Genomic DNA, 23,855 nt, shown 5'->3' with positions numbered 1-23,855 from the left:
AATGTTGCCGGTGCATTACATAGACCAAATGGCATGCGTCGATAAGCGAAAGTTCCGTAGGGGCATGTGAAAGTCGTCTTTTCTTGGTCTTCAAGGGCTATTGGAATTTGAAAGTAACCTGAAAAACCATCCAAGAAACAGTAAAATTTATGACCGGATAGTCGTTCTAACATTTGATCAATGAAGGGCAAAGGAAAGTGGTCTTTCCTTGTTGCTTCATTTAATCGTCTATAGTCTATACAAACTCTCCATCCTGTGTTGGTTCTTGTTGGTATTAATTCATTATTTTCATTAGTTATTACCGTCATACCTCCTTTCTTTGGGACTACTTGGACGGGACTTACCCATGGACTATCGGAGATAGGATAAATTAGTCCGGCGTCAAGTAGTTTGATGACCTCATTTTTAACCACTTCTTGCACGTTGGGATTTACTCTTCGTTGTGGTTGTATTACTGTTTTGTAGTCATCATTCATTAAAATTTTGTGCGTGCACATGGAAGGACTTATTCCTTTAATATCTACAAGCTTCCAAGCGATCGCATTTTTGTGTTTTTTAAGAAGATTAGCTAGTTTTTCTTTTTCTACGTTACTTAATTTAGACGAAATAATTACAGTTAATTTACCATCTTTGTCTAGAAAAGCATATTCCAAACCTTTAGGAAGTTCCTTGAGCTCAATGGGTGGGTCTTTAGGAGACACCTTATTTTGTGGCTCATCTAGATCAAGAACCTTAAAGGTTTGTTCTATGGCGACCTCTTCTTCAACAAAGTGGTCATCTTCTTCAGTTGTATCGGGTGGCTCATCCTTATCTTCAATTAGGGGGTCATTATTGCCAAAAGGATATTTCATTGAACGCTCAAGATCTATGCTCCTTTTGAATGCCCCTAACTGAAGAGGTAGGTTATTAAACTTCCGGTTTTTCAAAGCTTCATGAGTTTTTACAAAAGGTCGTCCCAACAATAGAGGAGGGTCATCGAGGATGACAAAGTCGGTTGGGATTACCATTTGATTTGTTTGAACCAAGACATCTGTCACACCCCCAAAATCCACATGCGGAGTACCACCGCTTGGAGGCGTGACTGACCAGGATCTTAACCATCAATCACATTAAACTCATAAGAATAGGTGAATAATACTTTCATTTTAAACAAAAAGTGTTACAATATTCCAATGTTTCACAGTTTACAGCGGAAGCATATTTAAATCAATGAGTGTTTATAAAACCACATGTAAGTTCTTAGTTCTTGTGTTGCGTTTCCATGTGTCTCGACCCATGACCACTCCAGCTTCCCAGACAGCAAGTTCCTTGGATATGCACCTATAAGCCTGCAAGGCATGTAATAGAGAGTCAACAACAATGTTGAGCGAGTTCACAGTTGGATGTTCGTTTTAAGTGTTTTACGAAAACATAGTTTGTCTTAAGTTGGCTTACGTTCCGTGGGGGTTTCCCATAATTGAAAACATGATTAACCAGTTTACCCTGTTTCCCAAACATATTCATAGATGGTGGGGGTTTCCCAAGTGAAATGTTTATTGTTTAGTTATAGTATCCGTATTGTGAGCCTTGTGCTCGTTCGTTAAGTCATATATCGTATTAGTTCGTATCGCAGCCCTCTAGGCATGTACGCGAATATTAGGGAAAGTTCTCAAGTATTCTAGACTAGGTATGTTTGTATCGCGGCCACCCGGCACCTGTGCGAAGTTTTAGTGTATAGTTCGCAGCCTTCCTAGGCATGTGTGCGAAGATTAGTCATATTATCGCAGCCAACCCTGGCATGTGTGCGAAGATCAGTCATATTATCGCAGCCAACCCCGGCGTGTGTGCGAAGATCAGTTCTATAAGCATCACTAGTCTAGCAGTATCTTAACCAATCACCTTCCTCACCCGAGGATCATATCACTACGTTCCATTATCTAGAGAAGTACAAATAAATAAATCAATCCCATTCCACCCTGGGAACCCCATGCCTTGGCTGTGTGAACTCACCTTGGTTTGCTCGGTATGCTAGGTTATGCACTCACAAGTGATCAGTCAAGTCCTATTGTATGCACGTGTAATAAATCAGTTCATGTTCGTAAAGATTTACATGCAATCTATGTCATATCATGTACTTAAGCAATTATCACGTATCACGTATGCAGATAAACAAAGTCGCGCAATTCATGTTCCATGTAAGTGTCATTTACCGTTTGCCCTATCATGGTTATTCGTAACATACTTGACAGGGTTAACATACGTAACGGGAATAATAAACTAATAGAGTTAGTTAGCTAACAACGTTCACAACCCATTAGGGTTACATGCTTAACGGAGTTACACCAATTTAACACAGCAATTCACATCTCAGGTGTACATATCACACAATGACACAGTTATCACATGAATCTGTTATAACAAAATCCTACCATTGATTATCAACAACCCTAACCACTTCTTTTTTGCCCCAGACGATACACATCCAACGTGATATTCATGTATAAGCAGAATCATCAAAATCGCATAGTGAGCATGACCCATTACAACATATTAGATCCCTATCACGTGTGTGTCTATATTACTGACCCATATACTTTATTCTAAGAGTCGGACCCTTGCTTGTGCATATTAAAGTTCAGACAAAGCTATGAACTTCGGACCCGTGATCTGACTATCCCTCACCTCTGCCCAACAGAGTGGTGACCGGCATTTACGCCCGTACAATGCCTCGAATGGAGCGGCTTGTATGCTGGTGTGATAATTGTTGTTGTATGAAAACTCCACTAACGAGAGATGCTTTTCCCAGCTGTTGCCGAAATCAATAACACATGCCCGGAGCATGTCTTCTAGGGTTTGAATCGTGCGCTCAGACTGCCCATCCGTCTGAGGGTGATAAGCTGTGCTCATGTCTAAACGAGAGCCAAAAGCTTTGTGCATTGCTTGCCATAGTTCTGAAGTGAAATCGTGCATCCCGATCCGAAATAATAGAGGTGGGCACCCCGTGCCTCGAAACAACTTCTTTCAAGTAAACGTCCGCTAAGGTAGAGAACTTATCTGTTTCCTTGATAGCCAAGAAATGAGCAGACTTTGTGAGTCGATCAACGATCACCCAAATAGTATCATTCCCGCGCTGGGATCTAGGTAGGCCAGTGACAAAATCCATGGAAATTTCTTCCTATTTCCATTGTGGTATCCGGGGTTGTTGCAGTAGGCCTGAGGGTTTCTGGTACTTTGACTTGACTCTCGCACAAGTCAAACATTTGCCGACGTAAGTTGCAATGTGGGCCTTCATGCTAGGCCACCAGTATGTAGTTCTGATGTCGTGGTACATTTTATCCGAACCTGGATGTACCGAGTAGCGAGACTTATGAGCTTCATCCATCACAAGTTCTCGTAAACCGCCATACAGTGGAACCCAAATACGTCTTGTTACATAGTAGGCGTCGTCTTCCCTTTGTTCTAAACGTTGCCTTGAGCCACATAAAGCTTCAGCCTTCACGTTTTCTGGTTTCAATGCTCCAACCTGAGCATTTCGTATCTGTGCAGGAAGATCAGACTGAATAGTGAGCTGCAAGGCTTGTACACGCCTAGGTAAAGTATCCTTTCGACTGAGAGCGTCTGCCACAACATTGGCCTTGCCTGGATGGTACTTGATGGCGCATTCATAATCGTTAAGTAACTCGACCCATCGTCGTTGACGCATGTTCAATTCCTTCTACTTGAAGATATGCTCGAGACTCTTGTGATCGGTGTAAATTGTGCACTTGGTACCGTACAGGTAGTGTCGCCATATCTTAAGCGCGAAAACAACAGCTCCCAGCTCTAAATCGTGCGTCGTGTAGTTCCATTCATGAACTTTGAGTTGACGAGAAGCGTAGGTAATAACTTTATCCCGTTGCATCAATACACAACTAAGCCCCTGTATCGATGCGTCACAATAGACCACAAAATCGTCTGTGCCCTCTGGCAATGAGAGAATAGGTGCGCTGCAAAGCCTATCCTTTAGGTACTGGAAAGCGGTTTCCTGGGAATCTCCCCAACGGTAGGTGACACCTTTCTGTGTCAGTAGCGTAAGCGGCTGTGCGATCTTCGAAAAGTCTTTAATGAATCGTCTGTAGTACCCCGCCAAACCCAAGAGTTGGCGTATTTCCGTTGGTGTACGCGGTGCAGGCCAGTTCCTGATCGAATCTACCTTGGATGGATCGACATGAATCCCATCCCTGTTCACCACATGGCCTAAGAAGTGGACTTCACGAAGCCAGAAGTCGCATTTTGAAAACTTGGCGTACAATTGTTCCTTTCGAAGAAGTTCCAAGATAAGACGTAAGTGCTGTTCGTGTTCCTCCTGACTCTTGGAGTAGATCAGAATGTCGTCGATGAAGACAATGATGAACTTGTCTAGATAAGGTTTGCACACCCTGTTCATAAGATCCATGAAAACTGCAGGCGCGTTCGTAAGCCCAAATGGCATGACTAGAAACTCGTAGTGTCCGTAGCGAGTTCTGAATGCTGTCTTGGAGACGTCCTCATTCCCGGACTCTCAGCAGGTGGTAATCCTGACCTCAGGTCTATCTTGGAGTAGTAGCTCGACCCTTGCAACTGGTCGAATAAATCATCAATTCGTGGAGGAGGATAGCGGTTCTTCACCGTCACTTTGTTGAGTTCTCGATAATCATAACACGTGCGGAAAAGCTTCTCTTCACGGTATAACGGGGGCTTCTTAAAGCGAAAACTAGATCCGACGAAACTCGAGTCCATTAATTCCTGAAGCTGCTTAGGCAGTTCCTGCGACCTTCCTGGTGTAAGGTAATAAGATGTACTAATAACAAAGGCTACTCCTAGCATGATACGGGTCTGACATCCCACTTGACAATGTGCAGATAAACCTGACAGTTCTTCTGGTAATACTTAGGGAGAAGTCACGTACAGTTGAGGAATCCTCGATCCTCCTTTCCTTGGTCTTGACATCCGCGTTGAGGGTTAACATTGCTGGGTAATTCTTCCATAGACACTCCTGGCCCTTCTTGCTGGAATGAAGTTAATCGTTGTACCACTCTGACACGCTGCAAGAGGTAACATTTCTCGTACAAGGTTTTCTCCCCACAGAGCGTATGCATACGATATCTGGGTAGCCAGTCCACATGGCTACTGCGTCAAATCTATCAAGAGTAGCAGAAGGATGGTCGACGCTGATCACTTGTCCCACAAGGTCGAGTTTGCATTCCTACGCCCATATGAGGCTTCAATAGGCTCGCCATCTGTCGTTTCCATAGCAGGTTCGGTTTCGAGATGTACTAAAGTTGAGCCGAACAGTGACGAAGTGAATTATTACTAAGAGCGCGAAGACCACCATGTTGTTACAGTATTGGTGTTGTCCATACCAATCCTAATTACCCATCGCGAGTACCACATCCAGTGTTGTTGCTACTGCTACTAGAGCTCCCAAATCTGCCATTGTTCCTTGGGTTGATGATGTTTTAACTTAACCCGTACATAGGTAGGTAAGGTGCTACGCTCATCCTCCTGTCCGTCGTCGTTACGAGTGGTTCAAGTGGTTCGCTATCTGATACGAGAGTGTTGCGGAAGTGATCACACTTCGGGATTCGGAGACGTCAATCCATGAGTTTCAGAAAACGAGGAGGAGTAGGGTAAATTTCGTTCAATCATTCGACACAAGGACATCCAACTCAGGGACGTTCGTATAAGCACCTAACATTCTACACGGTTCGCTAGATGTTCTAATGGGTGTTCAGGTAACACTCGACAGCATCGAGTTTCGAAAGAATCCAACGATAATGGAGAAGTTCACGTTTAAGTTTGAGTAGGGAGACAATTACTGCTATGGCCCCTATAGGTTGGTTATGTTTCATATTGATCAAATAACAGGACAGAACCCCTTTTCCACTTGTTAAGCCTTACTGGGACTCACATGCACCCCACATTATTATTATGTGTGCACCCACAATAATATTGTGATTTGCATGTTCATCTCAGCTCCTCTTAACTCATGTCAAATGGTTCCCCACACTCAAGTAAGAATCAAGAGTATCACATAGCGTAGGTTATGAAGGTTTAGGGAAAGACCACCCTATCGGTCACTTATTACGTGAATGTGTTCACGAATTCATATTGGTATGCTAAACGTGCAATCCATGCAATATCGTATGTAGGTGTTCACTAGTTATGTAGTACAATGAGTATAAGAAAGACGAACCTTGCAATCTGGAGCTGAGTGTCATGGTCGTATTCCCGTTTTCAGAATCTGTCCGGTTATAGTCTGGTTTTACAAAAACAGTTTCCCTTTTTTTTAAAACCAAGTTCACTATAACCAATGGCTCTGATACCAATCTGTCACACCCCCAAAATCCACATGCGGAGTACCACCGCTTGGAGGCGTGACTGACCAGGATCTTACCATCAATCACATTGAACTCATAAGAATAGGTGAATAATACTTTCATTTATAAACAACAAGTGTTACAATATTCCAATGTTTCACAGTTTACAGCGGAAGCATATTTAAATCAATGAGTGTTTATAAAACCACATGTAAGTTCTTAGTTCTTGTGTTGCGTTTCCATGTGTCTCGACCCATGACCACTCCAGCTTCCCAGACAGCAAGTTCCTTGGATATGCACCTATAAGCCTGCAAGGCATGTAATAGAGAGTCAACAACAATGTTGAGCAAGCTCACAGTTGGATGTTCGTTTTAAGTGTTTTACGAAAACATAGTTTGTCTTAAGTTGGCTTACGTGCCGTGGGGTTTCCCATAATTGAAAACATGATTAACCAGTTTACCCTGTTTCCCAAACATATTCATAGATGGTGGGGGTTTTCCAAGTGAAATGTTTATTGTTTAGTTATAGTATCCGTATTGTGAGCCTTGTGCTCGTTCATAAAGTCATATATCGTATTAGTTCGTATCGCAGCCCTCTAGGCATGTATGCGAAGATTAGGGAAAGTTCTCAAGTATTCTAGACTAGGTATGTTTGTATCGCGGCCACCCGACACCTGTGCGAAGTTTTAGTGTATAGTTCGCAGCCTTCCTAGGCATGTGTGCGAAGATTAGTCATATTATCGCAGCCAACCCTGGCATGTGTGCGAAGATCAGTCATATTATCGCAGCCAACCCCGGCGTGTGTGCGAAGATCAGTTCTATAAGCATCACTAGTTTAGCAGTATCTTAACCAATCACCTTCCTCACCCGAGGATCATATCACTACGTTCCATCATCTAGAGAAGTACAAATAAATAAATCAATCCCATTCCCACCCTGGGGACACCATGCCTTGGCTGTGTGAACTCACCTTGGTTTGCTCGGTATGCTAGGTTATGCACTCACAAGTGATCAGTCAAGTCCTATTGTATGCACGTGTAATAAATCAGTTCATGTTCGTAAAGATTTACATGCAATCTATGTCATATCATGTACTTAAGCAATTATCACGTATCACGTATGCAGATAAACAAAGTCGCGCAATTCATGTTCCATGTAAGTGTCATTTACAGTTTGCCCTATCATGGTTATTCGTAACATACTTGACAGGGTTAACATACGTAACGGGAATAATAAACTAACAGAGTTAGTTAGCTAACAACGTTCACAACCCATTAGGGTTACATGCTTAACGGAGTTACACCAATTTAACACAGCAATTCACATCTCAGGTGTACATATCACACAATGACACAGTTATCACATGAATCTGTTATAACAAAATCCTACCATTGATTATCAACAACTCTAACCACTTCTGTTTTGCCCCAGACGATACACATCCAACGTGATATTCATGTATAAGCAGAATCATCAAAATCGCATAGTGAGCATGACCCATTACAACATATTAGATCCCTATCACGTGTGTGTCTATATTACTGACCCATATACTTTATTCTAAGAGTCGGACCCTTGCTTGTGCATATTAAAGTTCCGACAAAGCTATGAACTTCGGACTTCCCTTTCATCATTCAAAGGAAGTCGGACCACACATGTTATCCAAAAACTCGGACCATAGGTCTTGGGGTTAAAAAGTCGGACAACACACAACAAAAGAACTCGGACTCTTGCACTGTTACAAAACTCGGACAGGTGGGGGTTTGGGGGCCAAGAAACTCGGATAGGGGACCTTCACAAGATCGGACAAGAGGGAGGGGCTGCCCCTTTCAAAAACTCGGACCCCCCTTTGGTCCAAACAAAAGTCGGACCACATAAATACAAGTAAAAGTCGGACTACTATACCCCTTTAAAGATTGGACATGCTATCAAATCATCAAAGGTCGGACCAAGTGTTCATCTATAAAAGAAATTCGGACCATATCACATGTTTAAAAGTCGGACTTATATGTTTGTTATTTAAAAGTCGGATATATGTTTCATGCTTAAAGCTCGGACTTATATGTTTTCATTACAAAGCTCAGACAAACATTTTAACAATCTTCAGACCTTGTATATCATTCTAAAACTCAGACAATAGAAATCATGCAGTAACCAAAACCAAGTCTCTGTTTATGTTTATCACGTAACAGTTACATTTTCTATGATCAGCAAACCCTAATTTCATTCACATGCGATGCAGTAAATTAAATCAATCAACGATCCGTATTCTAACAAAATAGCCACCTAATCAGCAAATGATTACGCAACAGAACATTAACCATTTCACAATAATCAAACATCAATCAAACACAGGACTATCAAGAATTAGGGTTTCTATGAATCACATAATCAAGAATGGATAACAACAAACAATCATTAACAATTACCTTGGATTGCTTCTAGATGGATTGGTAATCAAACTTGATGCAAAAGAACTTGTGAAGCCAAGAATGATGAGAAGATGGTTGTAGAGAGGATTAGAGAATGAGAGGGTACGTGTTTTTGATTCTTGTGTGATGATTAGTGAATGATTAGGGAAGGAGATTAGGGTTATGAGTTGTTAAAGTTTCACTATTAACTCTAAACACCCTTAAGTATTATTTATTACAGTTTCATCACCACATTCCATTATTTGTCAAATCTTTCACAAGTAACACATAACCATGCACAATCACAAAACACTTTATTGTATCAAAACGTATACAGTTTCATAGCAAACTAATTGTGCAAGTAAACAACTAAACAATAAATGAACGTGCAATAAATGCGAAAATAGGAATCTTGGAAATTCGAGTTGTCACATTATCCCCAACTTGAAAGAAATTTCGTCCCGAAATTTAGCATGCGGTTACTGAGGAAGCTAGGTAAGTTGTATCGTTTACTGGTTTTCCTGGGGTGTCACAACATCCTCCACTACACCAATTGATTTTATTACTTTCCGATTAGATAGAAAAATGGGTATTTGAAGTGGAGTAAAATCACTAATACTTAATTTTTCGAAAATGTAATTAGGCACTATGTTAACACAAAGATCTTTATCAATGGTGACATTACTAATAAATGAATTTTGAAAAAAACATGGAACCGGTGTAATGTTAATTTCAAAAGGATCTTCTTTTATTAGCGAAGTTTGATCATTAGTTAACTTAACACTTACCATTTCTTCAATTTTAGTGTTAGTGTTTAACTCTTTTAAAAACTTAGCATGAGTTGGTACTAAACAATGATTTTCGAAAGAAGGTGACAAGAGATTAATTTCTTCAAAATTAGACTCTTCTTGTATTTTAGCGTTATCAACCTCACCTTTTTCGTTGTCTAACTCATGAGTCGGTTTTTCACTTATTTGTTCTTCTATTTTTAACTCTTCAACTATCGTTTCTTTATTTAATTCTTCTCTTGCGCGGGACTCCTCTTCCCTTGCGCGAGATTCTTTTATGCAACGTTCGATAGTTTTAAGTTTTTCTATTATCCTATCGGCTATTTCAGTGATAGAGTAGGGATCGGGATCCTCAAGGCTTGAACCCGGTTGTTCGATCCTTGGTTCCTTATAGTACCCATATGAAGTAGATGGTTCATACCATTGTTCTTCATTGTAAGTATATGATGGATAAGGGTCGAAATTTTGTTCTTCATAGTACTCATATGAGGTGGGTTGTTCACTCCATGGTTCCTCGTAATAAGTGTATGAAGGTGGTGGTTCATATCTTGACTCCTCAAAGTATGAGTATGAAGGCTCATATCTTGGTTCATCAAAGTATGAGTATGAGGGAGTAGGTTCATACCTTTGGTCTTCATAGGATGTGTATGAAGTCGATGGCTCGTACCTGGGCTCCTCATAATAGTTGTATGAAGTGGACGGTTGAAATAAGTTACAATATTGTACCGAGTGCGGGTTACCACAATTAGTGCAATATTCTCTCATGTAATCATCCTCCTCATAGGTGTAGTTGTAGCCTCCTGAGTATTGATCCATAAGAATCACTCAACAGACCACAACTGAGTCTCGGGACCAGAAAACAGAAAATAAAGACGGAAACAGAGACTGGACACGACCCCGTGTTCAGTGGACACGGCCCCTTGTTTAGGGTCTGTATCTGGGCGTTTTAATTAAAGTTACTGGTCTTGCTGAACACGGGGGCGTGTTCAATGGACACGGCCCCGTGTTAAGACTCTGTATCTGGGTATCTAACTAAAAATATGCAGCACGGGGGCGTGTTCAGTGAGCACGGCCCCGTGTTCAGGCTACTGTAAATGCAAACTAAACTAAAATGCAGAAAAATGTGCGCGCGGTTTAAAAAGGTTTTGAAAAAAAACTGATTAGGCCGTCGATTTAAGCTTTCTTAAAATCCTTGTGTCCCCGGCAACGGCGCTAAAAAAACTTGATGTGTGCTAGTGTGTATATGTTTTAGGTATATATTTTAAGCCCTTTTTACACTTTTTAGCCAAGTTTTAAATTTATAAAACACGATATTTACTAACACTAAACACACATATGGGCAAGTGCACCCATCGTGGACGTAGTATAGTGTTGGTAAGATACCGAGGTCGTCCAAGGACACAAGAGCTTTTAGTACCGGTTTATCCTCAACGTCTAATCAAATCAAAATGTTAGAAAAGATTTTAAAACTAAGAAAATAAAACTAACTAAATGCTGAAAAATAAAAATAAAAATAAAAACAGATAGACAAGATGAATCACTTGGATCCGACTCGTGTATAGTGTAACCTTTGATTATTTTCACACTTTTGCACTTGTTTAAGAGATTATCTTAGTTATTGTAGTAGGCCCCTCTTTTGAAGGTGACGTTACCCTCAACCCAGTAGTTTGAGTCAGCAAGGATACAATCCTAAAGGGTCGGATTATTGAAAGATAATTAATTAAGTTATTAATGCAAATTATGGTAGGCCCCTCTTTTGAAGGTGATGTTACCCTCGACTAAGTAGTCTGAGTCAGCAAGGATACAGTCCTAAGTAGCTGGGTTATAGTATTAATAGTAGTTTAACTTATGAGGGGGTCAAAGAGTTTGGATCCCCGCGATCCAACACCTTTGGGTATTGAAGGAGATCCTACTAAATTTGACCCAGGTCCCTTGCAGGACCTCTAAACGCTGAACAAGGGCAAGACTCTTACCAAACCGTTCCCTTAACCCCCGACCAGGTAGCCAACATACCTCCATATAGACCGTGGAGATATGAATGGTGAAAATCTTTTATTTTATATAGACAGTAAAATAATGTCAAGACACCACGGATAAACGATAAGGAAGAATCACCTTCAACATAAGAAACTAGTTATTAAAGTCATTAATACAAAACCAAATAAAAAGTGCAAAAGATTAAAAATAAAAGGTATTACACTAAACACTTGTCTTCACCAAGTGATGTAAGAGACTTAGGCAAACATGGCCTTCGATTGTCAAGAACCCTTACGATCAATCTTGGATCCCGAGACGACTCACACACTCTATGATGGACAATGGATGATGGTGGTGGATGATGGTGTTGTGATGGTGGTGGGTCAAGTGTGAGAGAGGTGGTGTGCCAAGGGATCAGTTGAAATGGCTCCAAGCACTCTTATTTATAGGCTGAACAGAAGCCTGGGCACGGCCCCGTGCCTGCTGGGCACGGCCCCGTGTCCGTCTGACACTCTCTCTCTTCATTAATTGTAATTCGCAATTACAATAAATGCACCTGCAGTACTCTGACCACGCCCCCCGTGTCCGCTGGGCACGGCCCCGTGGTGGGTAATAGAAGCTTCTATAGGTTTGTCTTTTCTGCTGCTTCTTGGGCACGGCCCCGTGCTCGCTGAGCACGGGGCGTGTTCAGTCTTCTGTCTTCTTTGTTTTGCTTGGGAGGATGTTGTCGAGGGGTCGGGCAATCCACTTTTGTCCCTTTTCTTGTATTTATGTTAGATTTTGCTGTCTTTTTGCTTCTTTTGTTAATTTGAGCTCATTTAATCCTGAAAATACAAAAGGAAGACAAAAGCACACTTTTTCCAACATTAGTACTAAAAAAGGGTTAGTTTTATGCCACAATTGATATAATTTATATGTTGCATTTTGCGCGTATCAAATCGCCAGGTAAACATTACACACACACCAATCCTAGGCAATTTAAAACATCTATAGTGATGTGTTTGATCAATAACTCTACCCATAGTCCTTTAGATTTATAACTATACCTTACACTAATACGCATAAATTATCATCCCAGATACGAGTAATACTTCAAAGAAGGGACGCGCAGAATGATAGGGACGTCAGACACCTTTTGTACAGCTGCCAAGTAGGAAAAAAAACGCAGCTGCAGTCCGCAGTTCAGCAAGCCACATTGTCAATGAAAATATATTATGCGCAACTTATGTAACTAACACACTTAGTGTTAGTAACTTAGTAGCAACCATAACTGTACAAACTCTTGGTTCTAACCTAATGTATCTAACCTAATAGATGTAACTCAATGACAACTAGCTTAACATAAATAAAAATCTAGCCCCCGCCGCATCGCGACGGGTTACTTTTCTAGTTTAGACAAAATGAGATGTTAACCTTTTTATTTAAAATGTTAAACGTTACGACGCGTTGGTGGGTGATTTTTCAAAAGTTCACATGTTTATATATATATATATATATATATAGGGTAGGGATATGGTAAAAAGTGTTTAAAATGTGAGAAGGGTAAGAAGTGTTTTAAACCATTGGATATTTGATCTAATGGTTGAGATCAATAAGGTATAAAAATGTAAATTGTGTTTTAATTAGAGGGACCTTATGTAAAATTGAAAGGGAATAGTGTCTTTTTCAATGTTTTAAATATGGTAACCGTATCCTACACAACCAAAAACACCTACATTCACTCCTTTTTCCTTAAATATCGGAATTAATAACCAAGTTCTAAATCGGAAGCCTCTTTGTTTTATATAAGATTCAAGGCGTGGTGTTTTACGTTTAGAAGAACTGTAATCAGATTCATGGCGTGGTGTTTTAAAACATCTTGATAAATTGACTATGATTCAAGTCATGGTGTTTTATCTGGAATCCAGAAAACACCATGACTTGAATCATAGTGTTTTATCTGGAGACATTGTTCAATACAAAACATGACTATGATTCAATACAAAACATTCCCAGATTTTAAAACACCATGACTATGATTCAAGTCATGGTGTTTTATCTGGACAATCAACACAAAACATTCCCAGATTTTAAAACACTGTGACTATGATTCAAGTCATGGTGTTTTATCTGGAGACATTGTTCATGGCGTGGTGTTTTAAACATCTGGAGACATTGTTCATGGCGTGGTGTCTTAAAACATCTGGACACATTGACTATGATTCAAGTCATGGTGTTTTATCTGGAATTCAAGTCAGATAAAACACCATGACTTGAATCATAGTCAATGTCTCCAGATGTTTAAAACACCACGCCATGAACAATGTCTCCAAATAAAACACCATGACTTGAATCATAGTCAATGTCTCCAGATGTTTAAAACACCACGCCATGAACAATGTATCCAGATGTTTAAAACACCACGCCATGAACAATTTATGATTAAAAGATGTTGCGATTAAAAGATGATGAAGAAGATAAAACAATCAGATGTATAAAATCGTAAAAACAAATATGTTTCCTAAAATTTCTCCTAATTCAAAATTTGATTCAATCCCTATAAGAACTCATCGCCAGTTTTTTTTGGCAGATATCTTGGAAATCAATTAAATGATAAGAATGTCAAATTACTAATATACCCTTTTGAATTAATTAGGATAAAGGACACTTGTCATTCCCAAATTATTTCTCACACTTCTCACAAAAGTTCCACTTTGTACAGGATCCTCTACCTATATATATATACCACACATTGTCACACAATGTCGGGACCTAGTCCCGAACTACGACCATAATCAAATAAATATATATTTCACGAACAAAATACTATATTTATTTACGTGGAACGACGTCCACAAATCCTTTTGATAAAAATATATTTTACGACCAAAATACTATATTACTCATGTGGAGTGACGTCCACATAATACGTAAGTCGAACTTGACCAAATATATATATATATATATATAGAGAGAGAGAGAGAGAAAGTATAATGTACTTCAAGGCTTAACCTACATTAACATACATGACAAAAAATATAACGTGCGTTATTATCATAGAACGTGCGTGATTATAGTCTCATGCGTGATTATGTGGTCCCATGCGTGATTATACCCTTGATCCAACGGTTACCATTGTCTCCTACGTGATGTATGATAAGGCTTTTTGTATGTTAACCTTACAAAAATATATACAATATATATATATATATATATATATATATATAGGGGGAGGTTCATTTGAGAAGAATGTTCTTGTAAGAAGAAAAATAAATTAATCTAAGCCCTACATTTTTGTGATCAATGGTTGTGAATCAAGATATCATTTTTGTCCTCTTTTAATTAATGCTTTAATTAATAAGGGTATGATAGACAATTTGATATAGAATACTAATAAAGATTATCAAGAGTTAGGGGCTGTTTGGTAGCCTCTGAATGGTCATTAAGAGACTACCTCTTAATGGAACCATTAAGAATTTTACCAATAAGAAGGGAGAAGAATGTGACATGTGATGATTTACTATTCAGAGGTTACCTCTTAACCATTCAGACTTGAGGTTACCTCTTATTCATTTAGAGGTTTTAAACCATTAAGAGGTAGCATCTGAATGGTCATTAAGAGGCTACCAAACAGCCCCTTACTCAAGTCTCATTAATGACACAATAATTTCTTCTTCACCACCATTAATGTGTTAGGTCATACACCAATTTTATTAGGAGTGACAAAAGTATTTAAAAGTGTTAATGTCCTACACATATTTTATTATGTGTCGCAAATTTATGAAAAATGTTGTGGTCCTACACATTCTGTTGCCTACACCCAAACATTTTTTTATGGTGTAGGAAATGTTGTGTTTATGGTGTAAGAAAAGTTGAATATGTAGGATCATGTGCATGATTGTTTTTATTGTGTAAGATGCACATTTTTTTAATAGGATAGACTCATTAAATGATTTGTTCAAATTACCTTTGTACCCTTTATTCTTTTTATTCTTAATTTGTAATTTCTTCTCATTTGAACTCTCCACTATATATATATATATATATATATATATATATATATATATATATTGTATTTTAAATATATACAATATATATATATATATATATATATATATATATTTTAAATTACTTGTAGGCGAAAATATATATAGTTTTTGTGACGACTTCAAGACTTGGTCGTTTATATTTAAAACTAGATTTTTATAAGAACAATATGTTTTATACTAAAATACTTATTCGCGTTGGAAAACCCGAATTTATATTCAACGACAATTTTTACTAAAAAACTCCCAAGTCTTGTTTTTAAATACCAATTTTTGTCACAAAAGCCTTGATGATTCAATATGATCATCAAACCATAATTTCGCCTAGTTAGTGATCTATACGTTAAAATACCATTTTAGCATACTAAAACCACATCTTACATATACAAGTCACATATCACCAAGTATGCACTTAACATATAAAACCAAGTGTTAGCATGCGCTACATCATTTTAAACCATATTACGCCAAATTTATTAAGAAGCATAATATACACTTCTAAAATCCTTTTTTTTTACCATTGATATTATGTTAAAGTATAGTTTTAAAAAAATATATACGTAATTTCTTAACACACATTTATCACATTCCAAATTACCATTAACAGATGTTAACTTATATTTTAATATGTTAACCCCTAATCACCATCAAACATCATCATCACGTTCCATAAGGGTGTACGGGGCGCATTCGGGGAGTGGATCGGTGAAGCCTTTCCCCGATCGGGAACACCGCCGCCATCCCCGCGGGGTCCCGAATCGGGGTAGCTTTTGGGTGTGGCCTTACCGCTTGATTTTGCACGTTGAACGATGATATGACCGTTGGTAAACGGTCGATTTTAATAAAAAAAAATTCAATTTTTTTTAAACAATATATACTAACCAATCTAATTCATTTTTTTACCACATTCACAACTCTCAAACCCACACTAAAACTCTCATTCCTCTCAATCTTTCAAACACAAAATGGATTCCAAGTTCCCGTTTCTTTCTACCCTACCCGACTTTCCCGACGATGGAGATGCATCGTCAAGCGATAGTAGCTTAGTTTTCTTCCAAAATCTCATCCAACAAGCGGAGCTACTAGACACGGCATCGTCTAGTAAAAAAAATTATGTCCGTCGAGATCGTGTGGGGGCCACGAGACACTCATGGCCGATTATTTTGATGAAAATCCAAAATTTAGTGAAGATACTTTTCGTCACAGGTTTCGTATGTCCAAGTCTTTGTTCCTAAAAATTGTTAGTGACGTGGAAGCGTATGACGAGTGGTTTCAAGAAGGCTTAGACGGGAGAATGAAGAAAAGCTTTACACCGTTGCAAAAGGTTACTTCGGCAATTAAACAACTTGCAACCGGTAACCCACCAGACGAGGGGGACGAGTATTTAAATATGTCTGAAAGGACCTCTCGTGAGTGCCTTGAATATTTCTGCGAGACGGTATGTAAAAGGTATGGCGGTGAATTCCTACGTAGACCAACGAGCCACGACATCGCGCTATTGTATCAGGCTCATGAGGATAGGCATCACCTACCTGGTATGTTAGGGAGTTTGGATTGTACACACTTCGTCTGGAGAATGTGCCCCACAGAATTGCGTGGACAATACATGAGAGGCGATCATCAATACCCGACGGTTATGTTGGAAGCGGTAGCGTCTCAAGATTTGTGGATTTGGCATGCTTTTTGTGGGCCAGCGGGTTCACAAAACGACATCAACGTGCTGCAACAATCTCCGTTATTTCTTGCTCAACGAAACGGAACGGCGCCAAATTGTCTATTTCAAGTGAACAACCACTTATACAAACGCGGGTATTATCTTACTGATGGGATCTACCCTACCTGGTCCGTGTTTGTGAAGTCTTTTCCATATCCACACGACCCGAACGAAAAAAAGTTCAAGAGGCAACACGAGGCCGCAAGAAAAGATGTGGAACGGGCGTTTGGTGTGTTAAAGTCGAAGTGGGGAATACTAAATCGTCCAATGCGTTCGAAAACGGTGAGAAAGATAAGGTCCATCGTGTATACGTGCCTTATTTTACACAACATGATTATAAAAGACGACGGAAGGGCGATAGCACCGGTTCATATTCAAGATCCTCCAGTGGAACCCGTCTTCGATGATACAGCCTATACGGAGCTCATTGACGAAGACACGCATTGGAGGCTAAAACACGATCTCGTTGAGCATCTCGGAAGTTTAGATTTGCCTCACCTTGAAGTTGATTCGGACGAGGAGTAGTTTGTTTTTATATTTTTCTAGGTTGAATGTATTTTTTTTTCTAGTTCGAATGTTTTTTTTTTAATTTAATGAAATGTCTTTTATTTAATTTTTATTTTTATTAATCTTTTTTTAATTTATAAAACATGCATTATTTTAGAAAAAAAAACAAAAAAAATAAAAAAAAAACAACTCCCCTAATAGGTGAGTGCCGCCATCAAAAAGGGGTATTAGGGGAGTGTATTAGGGGAGTTGACGTGGCTTGATCTAATTGGTTACGTGTAAGATGGGGGACTCACCTATTAGGTGAGCACCCCTTACACCCTAACCACTTTTATCTTTCTAAAATCCATTTTTAGCAACAAAAACCTAATGAACATAAACTTCCTTTTAGACTATATGCTACCATATGAAGATAACCATTCTTATAAAAAAAATCCTTTTCCACCAAAACATTTTCGTACATCTACTTATATAATAAAACCAACAATAAACACATGCAAGTATATACACAAACCCATGAAAAAAAGAACACACACATATACTTTTAAAGACACCATTTTTAACTATGAGTTTTACTTGTAAAATCTAACACTTGTTAACATCTCCGTTGGTGGTTATACTTGTACAAGTAATCACTAAATCTATATATATTAATAAATGAGATGATGTGGGCTATGTGTCCTTGAATGGTAAAGCCATTTTGATGATGTGACAACCATTGGTTGAGTAGAGGGTGATTTTGGGAGGGAATTCTCTATAAACAAACCAAATTCACAAAACACAAACCAAAACTTACTTCCACACGGGATCCGAATTGTTTGGGTCGGTTTATTCTGGTTTTCCAAAAAATCCCATTTTGAATATGGATCCTATTATTATTTTGACTCAATTATTCTTCATAAACATCTTCCTACAAACAAGTTCTTTCTCTCTGTTCTCTCTCTTCTACCTACATTCTCCTATCATAAACTTAAAGCAAGAATCCTTCACAAATCAAAGGTAAACTACATGATCGCAGCGAAATACTCTTTATTTTTGTTCTTCGATCGTATAGTAGGTTGTTTTTGGTCAAAACCCATTCGGAAAATGCTAATGATTATTGTTGTTCTTTTTTTTTTTTTGTAGATCATTCTACTTATTCTGTAGTTTTTATTTTTGTTCTTCGATCGTATATTAGATTGTTATGTATTGTAAATGCTTAATTGCACTTTTTTATCATTTTTCTGTAGTTTTTTTTTTTTTTGTTGTTGATGATGATTTTAATTCTCCGATTCTAATCTTATGAATGGATCTATTCTTGATATCTTCAAAGAGTGATGTTGTTAGTGATTTTTTTATTTTGGTTTTTGTTTTTTCATAAGAAACCCTAAATTTTATGCAACTGCCGGACTCTAAATCTTCGTCGAACAGAAGAGGTAAGTTTAATTTTATGGTTGTTTTGGTGTTTTTTGATCCGATAATTGTTATAGGTTAAATCGTTTATGCTAATCTGTATAATTTTTTAGTTTTTTTTATTAATTTTTTTTTTTGAAAATCTAACTATGATATTTTTTAAAATTTGAATATCTTTGTTTTCTTAGTAATAAATTTTGTATTGTATTAATTATCAATCCATTAAAGATTTTGTTATTTCCTTTATTTTTAGTATGATAATTTTCCGGAATAAAGGTTTCTATTTCTATAAATAAATGGTGATTTATTTTTAATAAGATAATTTTTAGTATGATAATTTACGGGATTGGATGTTAGTGATTTAATTTTCAGCATTCAAATTTTAGATTTTAAATTTTGAGGTTTCTATTTTAAATGTTAAATTTCAAAATTTTGAGCAATTTTAAATTTCGTTAGTGATTTATTTTTAGTATGATAATTTTCCGGAATTAAGGTTTCTATTTCTATAAATAAATTGTGTTACGTTTTTTGAAACCTCAAATTTAAAATTTTAAGGTTTCTATTTCTATTTCCGGAATTCAAATTTTAAATTTTAAATTTTGAGCAATTTTAAATTTCATTAGTGATTTATTTTTAGTATGATAATTTTTCGGAATTAAGGTTTCTATTTCTATTTCCGGAATTCAAATTTTAAATTTAAAATTTTGAGCAATTTTAAATTTCGTTAGTGATTTATTTTTAGTATGATAATTTTCCGGAATTAAGGTTTATATTTCTTATCCGGAATTCAAATTTTTAAATTTAAAATTTTGAGAAATTTTAAATTTCGTTAGTGATTTATTTTTGAACCTCAAATTTAAATTTTAGTGATTTATTTTTAGTATGATAATTTTCCGGAATTAAGGTTTCTATTTCTATAAATAAATGGTGATTTATTTTTAGTATGATAATTTTTAGCGTGATAATTTACGGGATTGGATGCTAGTGATTTAATTTTCAGAATTCAAATTTTAAATTTTAAATTTTGAGGCTTCTATTTTAAATTTTAAACTTTGAGCAATTTTAAATTTCGTTAGTGATTTATTTGTAATATGATAACTTACCGGAATTAAGGTTTTTATTTCTATAAATAAATGGTGTTATGTTTTTTGAAACCTCAAATTTAAAATTTTAAGGTTTCTATTTCTATTTCTAGAATTCAAATTTTATTTTGAGCAATTTTAAATTTCATTAGTGATTTATTTTTAGTATGATAATTTTCCGTAATTAAGGTTTCTATTTCTATTTCCGGAATTCAAATTTTAAATTTAAAATTTAAAATTTGAGCAATTTTAAATTTCGTTAGTGATTTATTTTTGAAACCTCAAATTTAAACTTTAGTGATTTATTTTTAGTATGATAATTTTCCAGAATTAAGGTTTCTATTTCTATAAATAAATGGTGATTTATTTTTAGTATGATAATTTACGGGATTGGATGTTAGTGATTTAATTTTCAGAATTCAAATTTTAAATTTTAAATTTTGAGGTTTCTATTTTAAATTTTGAGAAATTTTAAATTTCGTTAGTGATTTATTTTTAGTATGATAATTTTACGGAATTAAGGTTTCTATTTCTATAAATAAATGGTGTTACGTTTTTTGAAACCTCAAATTTAAAATTTTAAGGTTTCTATTTCTATTTCTATTTCCGGAATTCAAAATTTAAATTTAAAATTTTTAGCAATTTTAAATTTTGTTAGTGGTTTATTTTTAGTATGATAATTTTCCGTAATTAAGGTTTCTATTTCTATTTCCGGAATTCAAATTTTAAATTTAAAATTTTGTTCAATTTTAAATTTCGTTAGTGATTTATTTTTCAAACCTTAAATTTAAATTTTAGTGATTTATCTTTAGTATGATAATTTTCCGGAATTAATGTTTTTATTTCTATTTCCGGAATTCAAATTTTAAATTTAAAATTTTGAGCAATTTTAAATTTCGTTAGTGATTTATTTTTAGTATGATAATTTTCCGAAATTAAGGTTTCTATTTCTATAAATAAATGGTGTTACGTTTTTTGAAACCTTTTTTTGTATGTTTCAGTTTTATATGTTTTCCCGCTATTATGAGTTTATTTCTATAAATAATTTATCGTTTTTACGTGTTTAAAACCGTTCACATTTAATTTGCAGGTATGGATTTGAGTAACAACAGTCCTTCATTCTTAAAGCTGATTGAGGACGATGATCCTATTTTTTTGGTATGTTTATTGGTTTTATTATTACTAAACATATTGTATTTAGACTTATGTATTCAATTTTTTATTTTTTATTTTTGTTTTCACTGATAGGAAATACCTAATGAATTTGCTTCATTAATGTGGGGAGAACAACCACGTTACAAGGAATCTAACTATGATTCATTGTTTACAAGGAATTTGCTTTATTTAATTTTTTATTTATTTTTTCGGTATAATTTTAGGTTTCATTGTTTATGCTGATGTGTAGAATTTTGTAAAATATATATAGATTTTTTTTTGCAAATCTAACTATGATATTTTTTAAAATTTGAATATTAGGGTTGTTTCTAATAAATTTTGTACTGTTTTAATATGTATTAATTACAATCCATCAAAGATTTCATTATTTCCTTAAATTTTAATATTATATGGTTTTCCTAAATTAAGGTATCTCTTTCTATAAATAAATGGTAGAGCAATTTTGCTTGGCAAGGTTAGACTTTCCTAATAAGTTTGATTAATTTACGGGATTGGATGTTAGTGATTTAATTTTCAGAATTCAAATTTTATATTTTAAATTTTAAATTTTAAATTTTGAAGTCAATCATTATTTTAAATTTAAATTTTGAAATCAATCATTATATTAAATCTTGTATTTTTTTTTTTTTTGTTGTTCAAGATGTTTAATTCGGTTAGAGTTAAAAGGGTTTGGAAATAAAAGGTTTGGAGTTTAGGTTTTCAGTTTAGATCTACGTTAATCAAAACATTCTACCTTTTTTTTGCAATAGGTGTTTTGCTTTCTTTAAAGTAAATCCTTCAGTTGAGGTGTTACTTCGATATAAATCCTTCATCTATTTTTTTATCTTTCTTGAAAGCAAATGGGATGTTGTAACTGGACTTTTGTTTGTTTCTTTTGTATGAGTCAGGCATTCTTTTTATTTGTTTATTATTTGTTTTTTTTTTTTTTTTTGCAAGTGAACACGACCAGAGGCAAACTAATAGTGTTTCAGTAAGCTTATAAATTTTCCATAGAGAAGAAACGAAGGGAGAAGCATTCTTAGAGGTATGCTTATGAACACCATTTGATTCTTGGTCATATGTATCACTATTCGCTTTAGGACACTTCTTATATCGTCTCGAGAAAAGACAAAAGGTATATATTCAAACAATATTCAATGATAAAAGCATTATTGAACAATTTATAACGTTAATAAACAATGTGTTTTTCAGCATTTGGTGCATAAAGATTGATTATTATTATTATTATTATTATTATTATTATTATTATTATTATTATTATTATTATTAATTTTTTACTTAATGGTGTGGCTAGGGTGATTTACTAATCAAGTGGGGCTCAAGTGGATGATTCTACCATTTTTGCTGGGTACGTGTCAAGATTTCTAGGTAGTTTAATATATTGTTTTATTCGAGTTATAAAGCGAAAGGTATGGTTTATTTTGAGTTTTGATCTTTCTCCCACTTTATTCAATTGGATATTTTAAACTTTGCTATCTGAGCTTTATTTGGACTCGGTGACTTGAGATTTTGGGTTTTTAGGTCTGTTGGGTTACCTACGGGATTACATTTGAGCTTTTGGTGAAATATGGTTTAAATCAAGATGATAGAACCTACCATAAAGATAAAAAAAATATAAATACCTTCTCGCGTTTGTGATGCGTACGTGTTCACCTCTGCTCTCCGTCTCTTGCCTCGGTTCCAAGGACCCTATTTCAGTATGCAGTTTTCTGATCTGATCGGACGTGCAATTATCGACCAGATCGAGTGTCCATGTAAGCAGTCTCCATCTTAGCTCATTAACTCCATCTGATCTGAAATTTTAGGATTTTGGTGATGTTTAACGATTTAATGTGTATTGTTTTTTGCTCTTTATTTGCCAAGTTTAATTCATGTTTTGAGGATTTTGTGTTTTGATGGCTGCTGACAGCATACATTGATCTATTTCAGGTATGGGAATGGATCATAACATGTTGAGAGTTCGTCTTTGTGAAGCATGATTTGATGAAGAATCGATTAAACGAAGGGATAATGGTTCATTAATCGCTCATATTGCTAAACTTCAAGCTCAGGTTGTTATTCTTTTCCACGTTGTTGACAACTGTATAGTTTTGTTAATTGGATTCAGTTGTTAGGACTCATGATCAATTTTTTTACTTGCTAAAGATTTTATTTTTAAGCAACATACTGACTAATTAGCTCCTAAAAATGTTGACTGGAGGTGGAGATGGCCAAATGAATGATTTAGTTTGCTACTATTATCATTGTAACCGCGATTGGTTTAAACGTGGTAAATGGAGTTAGTTGAGCCAGTCCTCAGAGTGTTGTCATAACCGAAAGGTAACCTCAAACAGGTACGTTTTATAATTTTTTATGATATTTTTTAGTTGTGAATGTTTCACATTTTGAAGAAATTGATCGGTAGAATTGATTGATTTACTTCAAATGCTACTCAATTAAGAGCATTAAAAGTCTGACCCAAATTAAG

At 36.0% G+C, this 23,855-nt stretch overlaps 1 pseudogene; it reads left to right on the top strand.

Annotated features, from left to right (window-relative positions):
* Window positions 1–21,617, top strand: part of LOC110932588 — a 43,591-nt pseudogene extending 21,974 nt beyond the window's left edge.
* Window positions 21,618–23,855: the final 2,238 nt, after the last annotated feature.

This window comes from Helianthus annuus, chromosome 4, assembly GCF_002127325.2.
Source record: "Helianthus annuus cultivar XRQ/B chromosome 4, HanXRQr2.0-SUNRISE, whole genome shotgun sequence".
Classification (NCBI taxonomy): Eukaryota; Viridiplantae; Streptophyta; class Magnoliopsida; order Asterales; family Asteraceae; genus Helianthus; species Helianthus annuus.
The sequence above is the reverse complement of the archived record's forward strand: the minus strand, read 5'-3'. Positions and strand labels throughout refer to the sequence as shown.